Genomic DNA, 18,243 nt, shown 5'->3' with positions numbered 1-18,243 from the left:
AGATCAAGAGACATTCTGATGGTATTATTGCCCGACATAAAGCTCGGTTAGTGGCTAAAGGGTTCAGTCAAGAACCTGGTATTGACTATGGGGAAACATTCAGTCCGGTGGTTAAACCTACCACTGTTCGATTAGTATTGGCTCTTGCAGCTCAGTTTGGTTGGTCCCTTCGCCAACTCGATGTCAAAAATGCTTTTTTACATGGCATTTTAGAAGACGAAGTGTACATGGCTCAGCCTCCTGGATTTGAAGATGTGCATCATCCTCACCTCGTTTGCAAACTGCAGAAATCTCTATATGGCCTTAAGCAAGCTCCCCGAGCTTGGAATGATAGATTCACCAAGTTCCTGCCTCAGTTGGGGTTTAAAACTACTTATGCCGATTCCTCTTTGTTTGTCAAAACGGTGGATTCTGGTATAGTCATTCTTCTCCTCTATGTGGATGATATTATCATCACAGGGAGTGCATCTGCATCCATACAACAGGTTATTACTGCTTTACACACTGAGTTTGACATCAAGGATTTAGGGGATTTGCATTATTTTCTTGGCATTCAAATTTCCCGGACTGCCACTTGTTTATTCTTGTCCCAATCGAAATATGTGTTGGATCTTCTCACCAAAACAGAGATGATCGATGCCAAACCTTGTGACACTCCTTGTTTGCCGTATACCAGGCTTCTCAAGGATGATGGTGATCCATATACCAATCCCACTTTGTACAGAAGTGTGGTAGATGCCTTGCAGTACCTTACGTTTACAAGGCCGGATATAGCTTTCTCTGTTCATCAAGTGGCTCAGTTCATGCAATCTCCTATGGTTACTCACTTCACAGCAGTCAAACGCATCTTGCGGTACTTAAAAGGCACCATTAGTCATGGCATTGGTTATTCTCGTGGCTCCCTTCAATTACAGGCCTTCAGTGATGCTGACTGGGCAGGGGATCCTAATGACCGCCGGTCGACTACTGGCTTGGTTGTGTTTTTAGGGAATAGTCCTATTTCCTGGTCATCCAAGAAGCAACTGACAGTATCCCGGTCGTCTACAGAGGCCGAATATCGTGCCCTGTCATCCACATCAGCAGAATTGGACTGGATCCAGCAACTCTTAGTATTCTTGCAGGTTCCTTTATCCTCCCCACCTGTGTTGTTTTGTGATAATCTGTCTGCCATTGCGTTGTCTTTTAATCCCGTTCAACATCAACGCACTAAACACATTGAGATTGATGTTCATTTTGTGCGGGAACGGGTGGCAAAGAAGCAACTCTCTGTGCAGTTTGTGTCGTCCAAAGAGCAGTTTGCTGACATTTTGACTAAAGGATTGAGTTCTCCTTTGTTTCATATTCACTGTTCCAATCTCATGCTTCGTGCCTCCCAGCATGAGTTTGCGGGGGGATGATAGAGTATAGCTTGATGTATAGGATGATGACATGTGTAATTAGATTAGAAGAGGAGTTAGTTAAGGCAATTAGTCTTGTTGTTAGAAGGGTATAAATATCTCAACCTCTTGTATTACTTAGTTGTTAAGAAATATATCAAGAACATTCATTCTCTCTCTCTTCTCTCTGAATTGTTATCTCTCTCTCTAGAATATCTGTATACAATTTCATAGATTTAGTTACATTTACAGTGTGTATATCTTGTGTGTGTGTGTGTATATATCTGTTGACTTTCAACCGCTTAATAAAATGAAGAGAAAGGCTTACTCATATAGAAAAACATTAGTGGATCGAAACCCACAAAAGAATTGTAATATTATATGTGGCTCTCCAGGCATGCATATGTGTGTTGATCCATATCAGTTTCCTTGTTAACAAAGAAGGAAAGAAATCTTCTAAGGCTTACAGGCAGTAAGTTGCTGCACAAGTTCCCAGATTTTTCCCAAAAACACAAATATGGGATTGATCGGTGGGTATGACAGACGGACCATTTCCAAATCAGAAATATGTGTTTGTGACCAGAAGGGGAGGTGTTTGCCGAGTGAAGAAGAACAAGTAAGAAATCAAATGGAGGATTTATGAGTCTAACGATATTTTAGACCGTTCTTCGTATCATCACCTTCAATGAATTGGAACCAAGCTCATAGATCCAAAGAAGCCTCCCATCATCCAAGTTGCCAAAATTTCGGTCCTTGGTCGAAAACAAGCACACACAATGAAACTTAATGCCCCACATAATTAAGAATTTTTGCAAGCTGTACGAGGAGAAAACTTCTTGAATCAAGATGAATTGAAAAATGTCAAGTGACGTAAACACCACATCCAAGTAGCCCGTACTGATTTTAGAGAAGAGGACTCGGTTTCCCATCCTCTTCATAAGCTAGGCTTGGCTACTCTTAATTTTGAAGTTGGATCGGCAAGGACACGCCTTTTAATGCTCATGAAGGACTTTTCATTTTGCCTCTATGTTATATTTTGTGGTCCATTCCTTCATGGTTTGACTTCAATCCTTTGGGACTTGGAAAACAACCCTCATCCAAACATAGCACATATATATGCTATGAAGTGAATAATAAATTGAAAGAGATGAAAAGCATCCATAAAACGGGAGCATGTCAAAGAGCCAGGGATGTATGGTTTGGGAATTTTGTCGGAGATGGAGGTGTCCCTCTCCTCCCCACCCCACCCCTCCCTCTTCCTCTCCCTCACAGTTTTATTTTTCTTCTCTCCCCTCCTTTAAAGGCAACTAGATTTAATTACAATTTTTTTATAACTTTTTAAATAAAAGAACTCCATTTCTATAGGTTCTTATTTATTATGGCTCCCTAAATTAGGCGGTATGGTTGGAGTATACGAACGATAGTATCTACACTAAGGGGGTGAGGGAGTGGGCTACGCCTTACAATAAGCTTGCCATAATAATATGGTTCAACTTCGGCTTTGGCGAGAATCGAACCTAAGACCTCTCACTCATAAGTGGACAGGAATACCATTAAACCGTAGCACTAAGTGTTTGCTTTTTTAGTTGAACAAATGATAATATTTGCACTAAGGGGGTTGGGGAACTAATAAAATAATTTTCTACCCGTTTTTACTTGAAATTTAACTAAAATAGCTTTCCACCCCTTTATACTTGCTTAAAATCTATGCAAACATCAACTATATATAGAACAAAATCAAATAATATATTAATGCATTTCTTTTGATACATTCTTGTGGGATTTGTTCTTAACAGCACCCACCCTTTTTTACAATATAATAACGCTGACTGAACTTAAGAAATTATAATGTACATGTTTCTAACCTTGAAAAGAAATATTTGTACCAAATAATGGAGACAAATATTTTCCAAGTTTGTAAATATAAATATGCAATTGTGCTTATTTATGTCCAACTGTGTTTTGTATACCTCCATGGTTGCCAACAAATTAATCAATAATTCAATTGTATAGTATATAACCTTAATGTAACAGTCTGCATATATAATTCTTCACTTGTTTTTCCCAAATTTCTTCTTGTCCTTTCCTAGAGCGCTATGAGTATTTGGCGGATACGAGCCTCCACCACTTTGAGATGGTGATTGGGACGACGAAGATTTCATCTTGTCCCTTCCTAGAGCACCCTGAGCGTTTGGCAGATACGACCCTCCAGCACTCTGAAAAGATGACAGGGAGGAGGAAGAATTCCTTTTGGGCCTTCCTATAACAGCTTGAGCATCTGGCGGATCCGAGTCAGACATAATTGCTAATGATCAGCTTAATTAAATTTGAGCATTAAGGTGTATACCTTGTGGATTTTGCATTGAAGTTGGAATATTTATAGTAGCCGATTGGGAGGGACGTTAGGGTTCGTATCGTGCAGTTTGGTTTCCACAGACCTACCAGGAAATTAGAGTAACCTGAACGCATAAGTAAACACAATTTATTTGTTTAATTTGAATTCCTTTTTCTATATTTCCAGCTGAATGCGAGTGGTCGGCTGAGCTGAAATTTGTTTTTATGCCGCGTATGCAATTCTGTTAAGAAGACGACGGTGTTTTGATTGCGCATGCATGTGATTGCTTGGGGGATTTCTCCTCCTGTACCATACACACATATTCCTGGAAAATGAGAACAAGTTTTTGACTAGGCTGTTTGTTATATTAATTAAGTTAATACATGGGCTGTATATTTACATTATATATTGGAAATTTCTCTTAAAATATTTTCTCTCCATTTTTAATTTCTGATGTTTCTCTGTGATATAATTTTCCTTTCTGTGTGTGTATATCTTTATGCCAATGGATGGAGGGCTCAGATCTTAATCTACAGGCTCTTCATGCGTTCCTATGTGTGTGTATTCATCCATATCAGTTTCCTTGTTAACAAAGAAAGAAGAAATCTTCAAAGGGCTGCATGCAGTAAGTTGCTGCACAATTTCTCAGCTTTTTCCAGAAACACAAATAAGGGACTGATCGGTTGGTAAGACCAACAGACCATTTACAAATCAGAAATACGTGTTCGTAAGGGGAGGCGTCTGCCGAGTGAAGAAGAACAAATAAGAAATCAAATGGAGGATTTATGACCCATGCATGTTAATGGCACACGAAGTCCAGTATATAGTTTCCTAGCTACAACAGTGGGAAATGAAAACGTACAGCTAGTACAAACACGTTTATACACACACACACACACACACACACACATATCTATATATGTGATCAACACGTTTTGACATTAACCATGTAATTTCGACTTAAATCTCATTGAAAGTCAATCCTCGTAGCTCCACAGAAATGGGTGGCATGGCTCCATGGGTCATAAATCCTCCATTTTATTTCTTATTTGTTCTTATTCTTCACTCGGCAGACGCCTCCCCTTCTGATCACGAACATGTATTTCTCATTTATTAATTGTCCATCGGTCTTGCCTACCGATCAATCCCTTATCTGTGTTTCTGGTAAAAATTTGAGAAACTGTGCAGCAACTTACTGCATGCAGGTCTTTGACGATTTTTTTCTTTCTTTGTTATAAAGGAAACTGATATGGATGAATGCACACATATGCATGCATGGAGAGTCTGTAGATAACATCTAAGCCCTTCATCCTCCGGCATAAAGAGGGACACGTAGGCTTCATACGCTGGTTATCCCATGTAATTTGGGGAAACGGGTTAAATTATTTGGATACACATACATATAACGTTTTTTTTTATTTTCTTGTCAATTCGAAATTTTACAACAAAGTCCAAACAGACAATGGATAAAGATTTTGAATATGGCAGACCAGCCACCTCAAAAATGATGAGGCTGCAAATGAGACGTCACAACTTAAGGTGTTTACATAAAGCGGACATCAACCCAAATAATATAAAGACCTACAGACAAAAAAAGCCCAAAAACAAACAAAGAACTAAGAGAAATACTACAAAGGTCACCCACAGTCATCGCCTAAAATCTAATGAAGCAGGCCATCCACCAGAAAACTCAAAATGACCACCCAAACACAACTATAGCCCATTATGTATCATCACCTCCAGTGAAATGGATCCAAACCAGCAGATCTAGAGAAGCCTCAAATCTCTGAGTTGTCATAATTTTGATCCTAAATTGAAAGCAAGCACACACGAGCCTATTAACTGCATTAGGAAAAATCAAAGCACAATGAAGAATTGAGAAGACGAAGAACTAGAGAGAAACTTTGGAGAGAAATGAGACTTCTGTATTTCTTAGAAAAATTACTAACACATTACATTTTTAAGTTGTAATTCTTAATATAACAAGCACAGTAGAAGCTTACTTGTAAGTTATAACTAATTAACCAACTAACAAATCACTTAACAGCTTAGCAATATTCTAACACCTTTGATTGACCTGGCAGTGATTGTATGACAACTAATGATCATAAGATATCTATCTTTAGATGCAACTTAACAAAGTTCATAGAGAAAAGAATTTTGTGGCGGACAATTTAGTGACTTATAGTCTTGATTTACATTAGGTAATTTTTATTTTGACACTACTCCTTCTTGTTCAGTTAGTTTTATTCATGAGGATCAACTTGAGATGTCTCGGTCTAGATTTATTATTGAGTAGGTTTATTTGGGCTCTTTCTTTTAGCCCCTTTTTTCAACCAAAAAAAACTTAACAAAGTCCAAACAGACAATTTGTAAAGATTACGTAGATGCAGGTAGAAAACTGCCCAAAATATGGGGATTGTGGAAATGGGATGTCACGTGTGCATATGTATATTACGATTAAAGGTTTATTGTTTGTACCCAAAACAAAAAATTTCATAAATTGTGTCTAAACCCAAAATAATGAGGAGGCCAATACATAAAGGGCCAAGAGTGGCTACAAACAGAGGCTTTTACTACAAAGGTCACTAGCTGTCACCGCCATAGATCTGGTGGAGATGACAAGCTAGTGGAGAAACTTAAAAAGACCATTGTAACCTTACATTAGGGGCCATTCTTCGTATCATCACCTTCGATGAATTGGAACCAAACTCATAGATTAAGAGAAGCCTCACATCTTCCAAGATGCCATAATTTCGTTCCTTAATAGAAAGCAAGCACACACAATGCAACTTAATGCCCCACATAATTTAGGTTTCTTTTATGAGTTGTACGAGGAGAAAACTTCTTGACCAAAATGAACTGAAAAAGTCAAGTGATGTGAACACCACGTCCAAGTAGCCTGTATTGATTTTAAAGAAGAAGACTCAGTTCCCATCCTCGTTTTTGTATTAATGTTATAGTAGACATATTTTATAGATGTTTAGCTCTACATAGGAGAAGAAATGAGAGGGAATAAGATCAACCAGTCCTTTTAGTCGATATGATTTCTCATTTTTAGGTATTTGATTACAGGTTTTAAGAAATTTTTTTTGCACTTTTCTAATTTCTTGCATGTAAGTTGTTGATGCACAAAACCGGAGGTCTTGGAACAACGTAAATCCGACTGTGAATTTGCAAGAAAGTAAATAACACAAGATGTATCAAGGTTCACCCCAATGTTTGGTCTACGTCCACACTAATTATTGTATTTCTCTGAGAGGTGAGGGGAGTGAGGGAGAGAACTTCTGAGGGTGAAAGAGCTCTCCCATGGCCTAAGAATTGGCCTCCCCTAATTGTGAGGGTGATGAGTCCTTTTATAGAATAAGGGCTCCTCACTTATTACATATTTGCCCTTTCCTTTATTACATAATTACATTTAAGTCCCCCGAGTATTTGTACGAGATCTAAATACGGATGCCCTAAGTATGGTACAAACAGTAGTCCCCTAAGTCTTCAGTCAAGAGAGTCTTTTGGCTGGAGACTTGAAATTCAGTTCATGTGTGGGCCGAAGTAACTAGATGTCGTCTTGACCTGAATACTCGATATGAGGCGGTGCTTAATCTGAAATGATGCTCAACTAGAAGTAGCATATGTTGCGAGGTTGCTCGGCTTGTGGCTTATGTTGCCTTGGTTGGCTCGGCTTGTGGCGTTGAAGGTGAGGGAGTCCCTTTTATAGAATAAGGGCTCGCTCCTCAATACATGAATGATGGGCTAGATTTGATGCTTGCGGCGAGGCAGTTGCTTGGTAGACGATGATGCTCTCTAATGATGGTAAGGGAGTCCCTTTAATAGAATAAGGGCTCGCTCCTCAATACATGAATAATGGGCTAGAGTTGATGCTCTCTAATGATGGTGAGGGAGTCCATTTTATAAAATAAGGGCTCGCTCCTCAATACATAAATAATGGGCTAAGTCCCCCAAGTATTTTTTATGAGGCCCAATATATGGTACATAATGTAGTCCCCCAAGTCTTTTGTCAATAGAGTGTATTGGCTGGAGACTTCAAATTGAATCCATGTATGGGCCGAAGTGGCGATCGTTCCGAGGCGGTATTTGTATACCCTGCACTGAAGCTTTGTATGTGAAGCTTTGCATGTGAAGCTTTTCAAGTGAAGCTTTGTAGGTGAAGCTTTGTAGGTGAAGCTTTTCAAGTGAAGCTTTTGAAGCTAGAGCTCTGTAAATGAAGCTTTCGAAGCTGGAGCTTTTGTAAATGAAGCTTTTGAAGCTAGAGCTCTGTAAATGAAGCTTTTGAAGCTAGAGATTTTGTAAATGAAGCCTTTGAAGCTAGAGCTCTGTAAATGAAGCTTTTGAAGCTAGAGCTCTGTAAATGAAGCTTTCGAAGGTAGATTGACATGAGTGATGCTCATGGATGTTAACATGAGTGATGCTCATAAATGTTTGACATGAGTGATGCTCATGAATGTTGACATGAATGATGGTAATGAATGTTTATGTATGATTGACATGAGTGATGCTCATGAATGTTTATGTATGATTGACATGAGGGATGCTCATGTGTAATTTTGGAGTACTGGACGTACTTTTGATCACTTGGTTAATGATAATAGCGGTAGGTTGCCGAATAATTTTTGTAGTACTGGACGTATTTTTGATCACTTGGTTGGTGATAATAGCGGCAGGTTGCCGAATAATTTTTGTAGTACTGGACGTACTTTTGATCACTTGGTTGGTGATAATAGTGGTGGGGTGCCGAATAATTTTTTGTAGTACTGGACGTACTTTTGATCACTTGGTTGGTGATAATAGCGGCGAGGTGCCGAATAATTTTTTATAGTACTTGACGTACTTTTGATCACCTGGTTGGTGCTATTTTGGGCTTATGGGCCTTCGCCCTCCACACAACATTCCAGCCCGTTTATTTTGGGCTTTGCTCTTTTTTTTACCCTCTAATGGGGTTATACAGATGTCTTTGAAAGAGAAGAAAAATAAATTACATCATTCAAAAATAAATCTGACCCTCTGCTCAATGGGTCACGCCCATAATTCCCTTTTCTGTATGCCATCACCACCGCAATTATGTCTACTTTATCTTCTTTTGCTTTGTGCTTTTGCTTTCTGTCTCTCCACCTGGCAGACAAAAGGAATCGTGATAGAATTAATAGGAAGCTTATCTTTTGCTTTTCTTGATCTCCTCGTTCCTTGCTTTTGCTTTCTGTATTCCTTTTCTCTTTTCCCTTTTGCAGATGGCAGACAATGATTAATAATAGAGTTAATAATGAGAAAAAAAATTTATCTTCTTCCTGTTTTCCACTAGTGCTCGTGGCATTTGCAGGAGGTGGGATCCCTGCCCTTGTTGAATTGGCCATGTCTATGAGCCATAGGGAGAAACCAGAGGTGCCTGCATGCTTGGTGTTGTCGCTGAAAATGGTGGTGCCTGCTGAACAGGACCTGGTGGAGCACTAACTGCTGGAGTGCCTAGCATAGAGTGCATGGTTGGCATTCGAGGAGGACCTGTTGAAGACACGGCCGTATGATATGTTGCTTGAATTGGAGGGACCGTGGAAGTTGTTACTTCATTAACACTGGGTCCACCAAACAGGATTATCTGCTGAGCAAGGATTGCATATCCATGAACTGTTGGATAACCCTGATCACCAGGAATGGTTTGACCTAGTTGTTCATAAGGATAAGAAAAAGTAGTAACTGTCCCTGGAAGTCCATATATTTGAAAATATTACTAACCCGCATATGGGCTGTAAACACCCTGTGAATAAGCGTACTCAGGTCCATATGTTGCATACCCACATGGAGGATAAACTAATCCTTGTTGATAGTTGTAAGAAAGAGGCTGCTGGTAGCCATATCCTCCAGTGCAAGCCCCACGGGTAGCTTGCATGCCTCCAATGTATGGAGAAACTGGTCTTGGACGTCCATAAGGCATAAGCGACCTGGGCCGCCGGAGTGAAGCCAAATTACAATTGGTGCGCCTGCCATCGATAATCGGAGTTGGATCAGCACAAGCCCGAGCAACAACCTCTAATTCGCGGAAAGTCACCTAAACCAAAGCCATAGCCTTTGGATCAGTTGGATCAGCCGATGTTTTTATCAGTAATAACGACGGCCTCGAGAAACTGGCCGAACTGGTCGAAATAGCGGCATATGGCATCGCTGTGCGTCTCCCAAGCGAAGCCCCCAACAAAGACCTTGGTGTCACCAAAAAAGGGAATTGGAATCCAGACGAACTGGAACTCGACCTAGAACTCATTGAATTTTGAAGTGAGGTAAGGGAGAATCAGGGAATGCTCAATTTTGTAGGAAAGAATGAATAAAGAGAATCGACATGACAGGGGAAAACACCGCCGTTCTTGGCCTTGATAGCTCAAAGCCCTCGTTTGTGGTACATCATGGACCTCGAGTGTTTCCCAATCCCTCTTATCAGATCTGGGTTTTCGGTAGAGTCATCTGCTTCGGCGCCATCGCTGACACGCGAAGGTGAAGGTACGCTCTCTCTCTCTTCTATCATTCGCTTGCCGTCTTTGATAAGCGCGACTACAAAACACCCTAGGGAAGAAGGTTGGGGTTGATCTGGACCGTTGGTTTGGAATAAGTTGTCACAGAGATGTTTATATGGAAATGGCATCACGGGTCAGTTGTCACAGAGAGAGATAGAGAGATCTGATGAGTGTTTGAGATTTGGATTTTTTATGTTTCTGGGTTTTTGCAGATTTACGGCGGAGGTGAAAAAATGAAAGAGAACCGACACAACTTTTTGTATCGATTCCCATAGACGACGCCAAATGTTGATGCACAAAACCGGAGGTCTTGGAACAACATAAATCTGACCGTGAATCTACAAGAAAGTAAATAACACAAGATGTATCGTGGTTCACCCCAATGTTTGGGCTACGTCCACACTAATTATTGTATTTCTCTGAAATGTGAGGGGAGTGAGGGAGAGAGCTTCTGAAGGTGAGAGAGCTCTTCCCATGGCCTAAGAATTGGCCTCTCCTAATTGTGAGGGTGATGAGTCCTTTTATAGAATAAGGGCTCCTCACTTATTACATATTTGCCCCTTTCTTTATTACATAATTACATTTAAGTCCCCCGAGTATTTGTACGAGATCTAAATACGGAGACCCTAAGGTATAAACATAAGTAAACACAGAAAAAAGTTAAGGAGTGAAATGATTGCCTTGCTCACATTTTAGTAAAGGCAGAAAACTCACGAATCAAAATAATATTTCTTATTCTTTGTAAGTAAAAATGCCCTTAAATTTATCAAGAGATCATGACATATGAGAATGAAATGATATGCTTATCTTAAGAGCATCCCCAAAGAGGGGCTCTATACAAAGATAAAAAAAGTGGTAGATATAGCCCAATTTAGAGTTCTAAAGAATCTTTCACTCTAAAAAATAATCTCTCCAATGAGGGGCAATATACCTTTCAAGCTCTATATATTTATTTTTGTAGTGATTTGATTACGTGGTAAATTTATTTTTGTCTTAACTTTTCTTAAGTTGATTTTTGGACATGTTATTTTAAATTTTTTTATGAACTTATTTGATTGGCAGATTCTCCAAAATCAAACAAGATAAAATTTCATTTCATAACAACCATTGGATTGGATTATTTTTTTCAATTTAGTTATGTTGTTTGTTTATGTTTTCAGTTTAGGTCTCTAAACTACCAATGTTAAATTTCATCACTTTTTTATGAACTTTTCAACCTAGAAATTTAATCACAAGGCACAACATTTTTCTCTTAGCCAATCACACACAAAAAATAGCCGTTGTTTGTTTATGTTTTTATAATCAAACAACCGATTGAAAAATAAACCTTTAAAATCATAAATGGTTAAAAAATAAACCATTAAAAATCATATTTTGAAATTGAAAATGAGACTGACATATTTCTAAACTTAAAAAAAAAAAAAAAAAAAAGAAGACTAGGCCCCCAATTTGGTGTAGATCCTCCTGCTTTTTGGGGCTAGAAGTAGTCAAATGTTTTGCTACTCGATAATGAAGTTGCTAGTCCATGTGATGGACGTTGCCCTATTTTCCAGCCCTTTGAGAATGAAAATTTTTACTAGAATTATAAATATAGTAGCCTCAAGGAGAATCAAACCTTCATTGGAAATGCTCTAAGTTATTTGAAAGCTTCCCTCCATGGCTGTCAAGTCATCATCAACCACAATCATCGCTTAGTCTAACTTTAAATGTCCCCCTACAATTTTGTTAGAAACTAACAAGTGAACTCAAAAACTAAACACTCAATTTTTTGGTTATCATTTCATGCATGACTCAAGTTTTGTAAGTTGTACGTTTCATGTTACCAATAACGGAATGGAAGAATTTATTTTTTAATTAGTATCGGATTCAATCTCAACCATTGATTATAATTTTTAATGTAAATTAATGAATTAAAAATGAGTGTCACAATGTATGTTAAAAATGTCTCTCAATTCTAATCCAATGTATCGTAATATGTTCTTAATATCGATATGTAGATAAGACATTAAGCTTCTTGATTCAGCTTCTTTGAAATGGGAGGGTAACAATCATGCCATATCAAAAATGTGCTTCATCTAACTTGGTTGCATTGCAAGGAAGTTGTAATTGTGATGATTGGGGAAACATTTATTAACTAAATTTAATTCTCTAATTTAGTACACCGTACCTTTAACTTTCCGTGTTAATGATATGAAAATATATACAATTTTTTATCCATTGCATCATTAACAGGACCATATATAAAAATATGTACAAATTTTTGTCCGTTGCATCTTTTGACATAAAATACGTTCTTTTATAAAAGTGGGTATAAAAAAAGCTAGGCTCAAAAAGATGTTTGGTAAACACTTAAAAACAGCTTATTTTCACAGTTTTTGATGAAAAAAATCTGAAAACGTGAAGCAGCAAAAATGAACTTATTCTCAATGCACAGCAAAAGCAATTTTTTTTCAAAACACAATATTGCAAACCAAGCCGAAAAGTGATAGAAGCATATTTATGCGACTTAGTTAGCTTGTTTTCTTGCATTTTCATAGTTAGTTTCTACTTATTATAGTGTTTTAAGTTATTTTCGTGTGTTTGTAGGTCCATATGACAAAGTTGGCAAGAAAGTGCAATTTGGAGCATTTTGAGGTAGTTTTGGGCACCAAATGGATAGCTTATGAATGGAGCAAGATGGTTGGACGAATTTGAAGTTCAAGAGGCTAGGAATGTGCTGAAAAGAGTGAAGAAATAAATCCAAGTCAAGGAAGATAAGAAATCAGCTAAAAAGAAGGAACATTATCCAAAACCTTATCCAACCTTATCTTATCTTATCCTATCATAATCATATCCTAACTTAATTCCAGCTGCATGAGGGATTTATTTTCAAATTAGGACACATTAAAATAGGTTTCTAGAAGCCCTTATCCACTCCTACAAAGGTGCCGAACCTTATCCCTGTTTTTCTAGGAATCAGCCACAAAACAACCTTTCTAGAAGGCCTTATCCCTTGTCCTACAAATCTGGCGCTTGGACCTTTTCTAGAAGCTCTAGAACATGCAATCCTTTTCCCTTAGGATTGTGCAATCCTTTTCCCTTCAGATTTTGGTTATCCCTGGTCCTTTTCCTTCATGAATTGTGCCAAATACACATTCCTTTTCTTCAGAAATTCGTGGGTTTCCCTAGCCCTATAAATACAAACCTTTGAGCAGCAATTAATCTACCACCCTCTACCACAATTCACTACATCATTCACCATACATCCCTTTTGTGCCGTGAGTATTGCAAGGAGAAAGAAGAGGAGCCTTTGTGCCGTGCCTATGCCCAAGTCTTTGGGAGTGCTGGAGCGTTCTTAGGTGTTTTCCATCTTTTACATTCAATGTTCAATTTAAGTTATCTTTGTTTATTTGCGAGCATGAGGAACTAATTTCTTTATAGTTAGATGTGAATTTGAAGCCATGATCATATGTTTTATATGAATTGATTTCATCCAATTATTGTTTCATGAATCGTGAATGTGGTTTGCTTATCTGTTTTATTAAGAACTTGTTCTTGTATGTTGATTAAGGTGGCCAACTTAGTTTGCATGCATGAATTTGATGCTAGAGTATAAGGGAATTTCACCTAATCGTTATGAACTTATATTCATGAGTAGTAAAAGTCGCTAGTCACGATTGTGTTAAGTAAATCCTAGGCAAGAGTAACTTGCTTTTCATAGTTATGAATGTCTCGTCAATGCTTATGGTTTCCATCGAACTTAATGATCTTTGTTAAGTGTTTCTATCATGCGTATTCCATAGTTAGGGAACTTGATAAAGAATAATTTGGTTGTGATGCGTTTTCCATTCAATTCAATGAATTTAGGGAAATCTGAGAATTAATTAGTTCAATACAATTAATTTGGGGCATTGTTATTCATGGTTTGTCGAAAGAATAATTGGAAATCGATTCGTATGCATATGTCATGTGTGGAGAATGAACCCTTTAACTAGTTTTTCACCATTCTATTTCATCAATTTTGTGTCTTCTTACGTTTGTTTTACAAGTTTCTGTTTTTAAGTTTTAATTTCGTCAAAACAAAATCCCTTTTTCTTAAGTCTTGTTTTTAGAGTCAAAACCTTTTTGCTTTTAGTCTTTTGAGTCAAGTTAAGTCTTATTTTCGTCCAAATCACTTGTTAGGTCTAGAATTGAGTCAATTTCATCTAGTTTTGCTGTTTTGAGTGTTTTAAGTTAGTTTTGAGTCTATAGAGTCTAGTTTAGTATTTTTTAGTCTTATTTGTGTTGATTAGCATCCCTAGTTAATCCCCGGTCTAGAACGATCCCTACTTGCTTAATACTACAATTGTCATCAATAGGGTTTAATTTGTGTGTCAAGTTAATTTTCACATCAAATTTTGGCGCCGTTGCTGGGGATTAGCAAAATTGCTAATCTCCCTTTGTTTCTATTCGTGTCTTTTATTTTTGATATTTGATTTAGTTTTATTTCATTGATTTAAGGTACTAGAGAAGTAAGACATGGCAATTGCTAATCTTCAAGCTCAAATGGCGAATCTTACTTCTCAGTTAACACAATATATCGAAAGGACCACAAGGCAAAGTGTCCCTACATTTGGTGCGTCTTATAGGCAAGAATATCAAACAAATCAACTTCCACAAAGAGGTTGGGAGAATATCAATACTTGGGGTTATCAAGATCATAATCAATCAGGGAAGAATTTGTTTTCCAACATGTACAATTCAGATTGGAGTGATCATTCAAACTCTATGTGGTGGGAATCTCAACAAGTTCAACATGAAGGATATTGGCAGCCATATGAGGAGTTCAATTTGAGACCTGCGTAACCACCACAACCTCATATACAATATGCCCAAACAAACTCAGGTTCGTCATTAGATAATGATACACTTCTTCAATTATTGGCAGCCATATAAGGAGTTCTATAAAACGCCTATGCAGCCACCACAGCTTACCCCGCAACAATTCCAATCGAAATCAAGTATGTCCATGGATAATGATAAAATTCTTGATGTACTAATTTCTTTGACACATGGCTTACAAAACCAAGCTAAAGAGATGAGCGAATTGAAAAATCAACTTGGAGAGATCACAGAATTTGTGGGGCAAATTCAAGAACAAAGTGAACTCTCCAATTCAACCGTTGTGAATCCAAGGGGAGGATTTGAATCCGTCAAGGCCATTACGTTAAAAAGTGGAAAAGAAATTGGAACGGACCCCCAACCTTCAAACTCTGCCCAAATGGAGGACGACAAGCTACAACAAGATGAGGATGTCCAACACACACCCACGGCAAGGAAGGAAACAACCTTGCTGTGCACTCCTACACTTCCTAATCCATCCAATCTGTCTACCACAGGTAAGAAAGGTTCTAATTCTATTAATTCTAACCCCATTCCACCAAATGCACCTTTCCTTAGTAGATTCATGCAAACATAGAAGGAAGAAGGTGAAAAAGACATCCTTGAAACATTCAGAAAAGTACAAGTCAATATTCCCATTCTTGATGCTATAAAGCAAATCCCGAAGTACGCTAAGTTTTTTAAGAAGCTTTGTACAACAAGGAAACGGATTCGGGAGAAAGAGGTGGTACATGTGGGTGAGAATGTCTCTGCAATGTTGCAAAGAAAGCTGCCAACTAAATGCAAAGATCCAGGTAGTTTCACTATCCCTTGTCTAATTGGTAATACAAGGTTTGAACATGCCATGCTAGATTTAGGTGCATTAATTAATGTCATGTCATATTCTGTTTATGCATCTATGAATCTAGGAGAGCTTAAAAATGATGGTGTTATTATTCAATTAGCCAATTAATCTAACACCTACCCGAAAGGAGTTTTGGAAGATGTTTTGGTGCAGGTAGACCACTTGATTTTTCCTGTAGATTTCTATGTGCTTGACATGGAGGATTCAGCCCATTCTCCACCATCGTCAATCTTACTTGGACGACCTTTCATGAAAACAGCTCAAACAAAGATTGATGTGGCCAAGGGAGCATTAACAATGGTGTTTGGGGCTGATATGATTAACTTTAAAATTCCTGAATCTCTTGAGAATTCTAATGATGTTCGTTCTTGTTTTGCCATTGATGTAATAAAAGATGTAGGGCATGAAAATTTAGCACCAATTAAGAAGGATGAATTTCGAACCACCAAAGAAGAGGGAATTGGAGTGGAGCACAAAGAACACGCCATTAACCTCAAAATGCACAATTTGGCCAAGAGCACCATTGAAGAATCTGTTGACAATGCTGCCACTTCATTGCAACACATTGGTGAGCCATCTAGTCTGATTTCAATTCCCATTTCCACTAATAGGTTGTTACGTCCTTTGGTCTATGTCCCCAATCGAATTCAAGGTGGTGTGACACTTTACATTGACTTTAGGATGCTCAACGCCCCAATCAGGAAGGATTACTATCCCTTCCATTTATAGAGCCAATGTATGAGTATTTTGAGGAGCATGTCGTGAAGGACATACCCCTTCATGCTGTGGGGCATATTCAAGCTTAACCGGAGGTATCGTCTGGCTGGAAGACGTTAAAGCAAGCGCTTCTTGGGAGGCAACCCATGCAAATAAAGAAGACCTAGGAAGCTTCGGCATCACAACCAGATTTGCGTTCCTAAACCCTACTCTTTATTGCTTTTACTTTGCCATATTTGTCATGTTTGCTAGTTATGTTATTTGCTTGTTTTTGTGTGAGTCTATGCTTCAAACATTGAGGACAATGTTTGGTTTAAGTGTAGGGGGTAAACAAAGTGTTTTTGTTGAAAAATTCGTAGGATTTTACCACCTAACATTTCAAAGGTTGTTTTTCATTGTTTTTTAGTGTTTTTAGTATGTTTTGATGTGTCTTTAAGTGGCTTTAAAAGGAAATACGAAAATTCAAGAAAAAATTCGAAAAAGTTTTGAAAAACCCAAAAAGAGTCGTTTTAAAGTTGTTTTTGTGTGTTTGTGTCTTAGGGTACCTTCCTACACAATGATGAAGATTTGGTTTTTAATTGCATGACTGTTAAAGAATGTTACAAACATGGATGGAAGTTTGATATACTCTTTGGTTTATGCTTGGTTATAGTTATAGTTTACGAATTCACATGTAATCATAAAGGAAAATCAGTTTTTGTAACATGCTTGAAGGAAGGAACTTAAACTAACGCTACAACCATGAGAGACTTGAGCCTAAACTTTGTTTGGAGAGTTATTAATCTGTGATTTCTTGTTTTCTAAAGTCGTTGCATGATCTCATTATTCTTTGCTTGGTTGCTACTTAGAATGCGTTTTATCACTTTAGTTCCAAATACTAGAACTCATGCCCGTTTCATTCAAAGCTTTAAAATTGAGTGCATAACATATAACAAGATGAAGTTGTTTAGTAGTTACCACCAAAGCCAAAAAGCCTTCATCCCATGCATTTGTTTTGTAGTTTAACCCATTTGAGCCTTATTTAGCCATTTTTTGTGTTTGCCACATTATCCTTACCTAGCCTAGATTAGGACTACCCATACCCTTGTTCTTAAAGGATAGTGAAGCATGATTTAGAGGGAATTCCTTTTGATCAAACATATTGCAGAAAAACAAGTGTGGGGGAAGGGATTTTTGTGTGTGTGTGTGTGTGCCAAAGTCTTAAAAGAGGCACGGGTAGAAAAGAAAAAGAAAAAAAAAATTCGTGGAAAATAGAAAGAAAAAAAAGAAAAGTTGTGAAAAGAATAAAGAAGAGTTGAAAAATATGTGAAAAAGAGCTCTAAAGTGTTGGTTGTTGAAAAAAGGGTCCACAAAGCTTGAATTTGACCTTAAGTGTTGCATGAATCTTCCCTTGTGTTTAAAAGTTGATTTCTGCATTCTAAAGTGAATTCTAAGTTGATTTAATAAAAGTTGATTTCTGAATTCTAAAGTGAATTCTAAGTTGATTTCATAACTTTGCTTGCTATCGCTTTAAGAACCTTTGTTTATCTTTAACCTTTCTTTGTTAGCCAATACCCTTAGCCCCATTACAACCCTTAGACTTTTATCTTGGTTGTT

General features: G+C 37.8%; 1 pseudogene; it reads right to left on the bottom strand.

The window, feature by feature from the left end:
- Positions 1 to 9,082: 9,082 nt before the first annotated feature.
- Positions 9,083 to 9,979, bottom strand: LOC126617017 (uncharacterized; annotated as a pseudogene).
- Between the last annotated feature and the right edge of the window lie 8,264 nt (positions 9,980 to 18,243).

Source organism: Malus sylvestris, chromosome 3 (assembly GCF_916048215.2).
Source record: "Malus sylvestris chromosome 3, drMalSylv7.2, whole genome shotgun sequence".
Taxonomy (NCBI): domain Eukaryota; kingdom Viridiplantae; phylum Streptophyta; class Magnoliopsida; order Rosales; family Rosaceae; genus Malus; species Malus sylvestris.
Note: the sequence above shows the minus strand (reverse complement) of the source record. Positions and strands in the feature narration are given on the sequence as shown.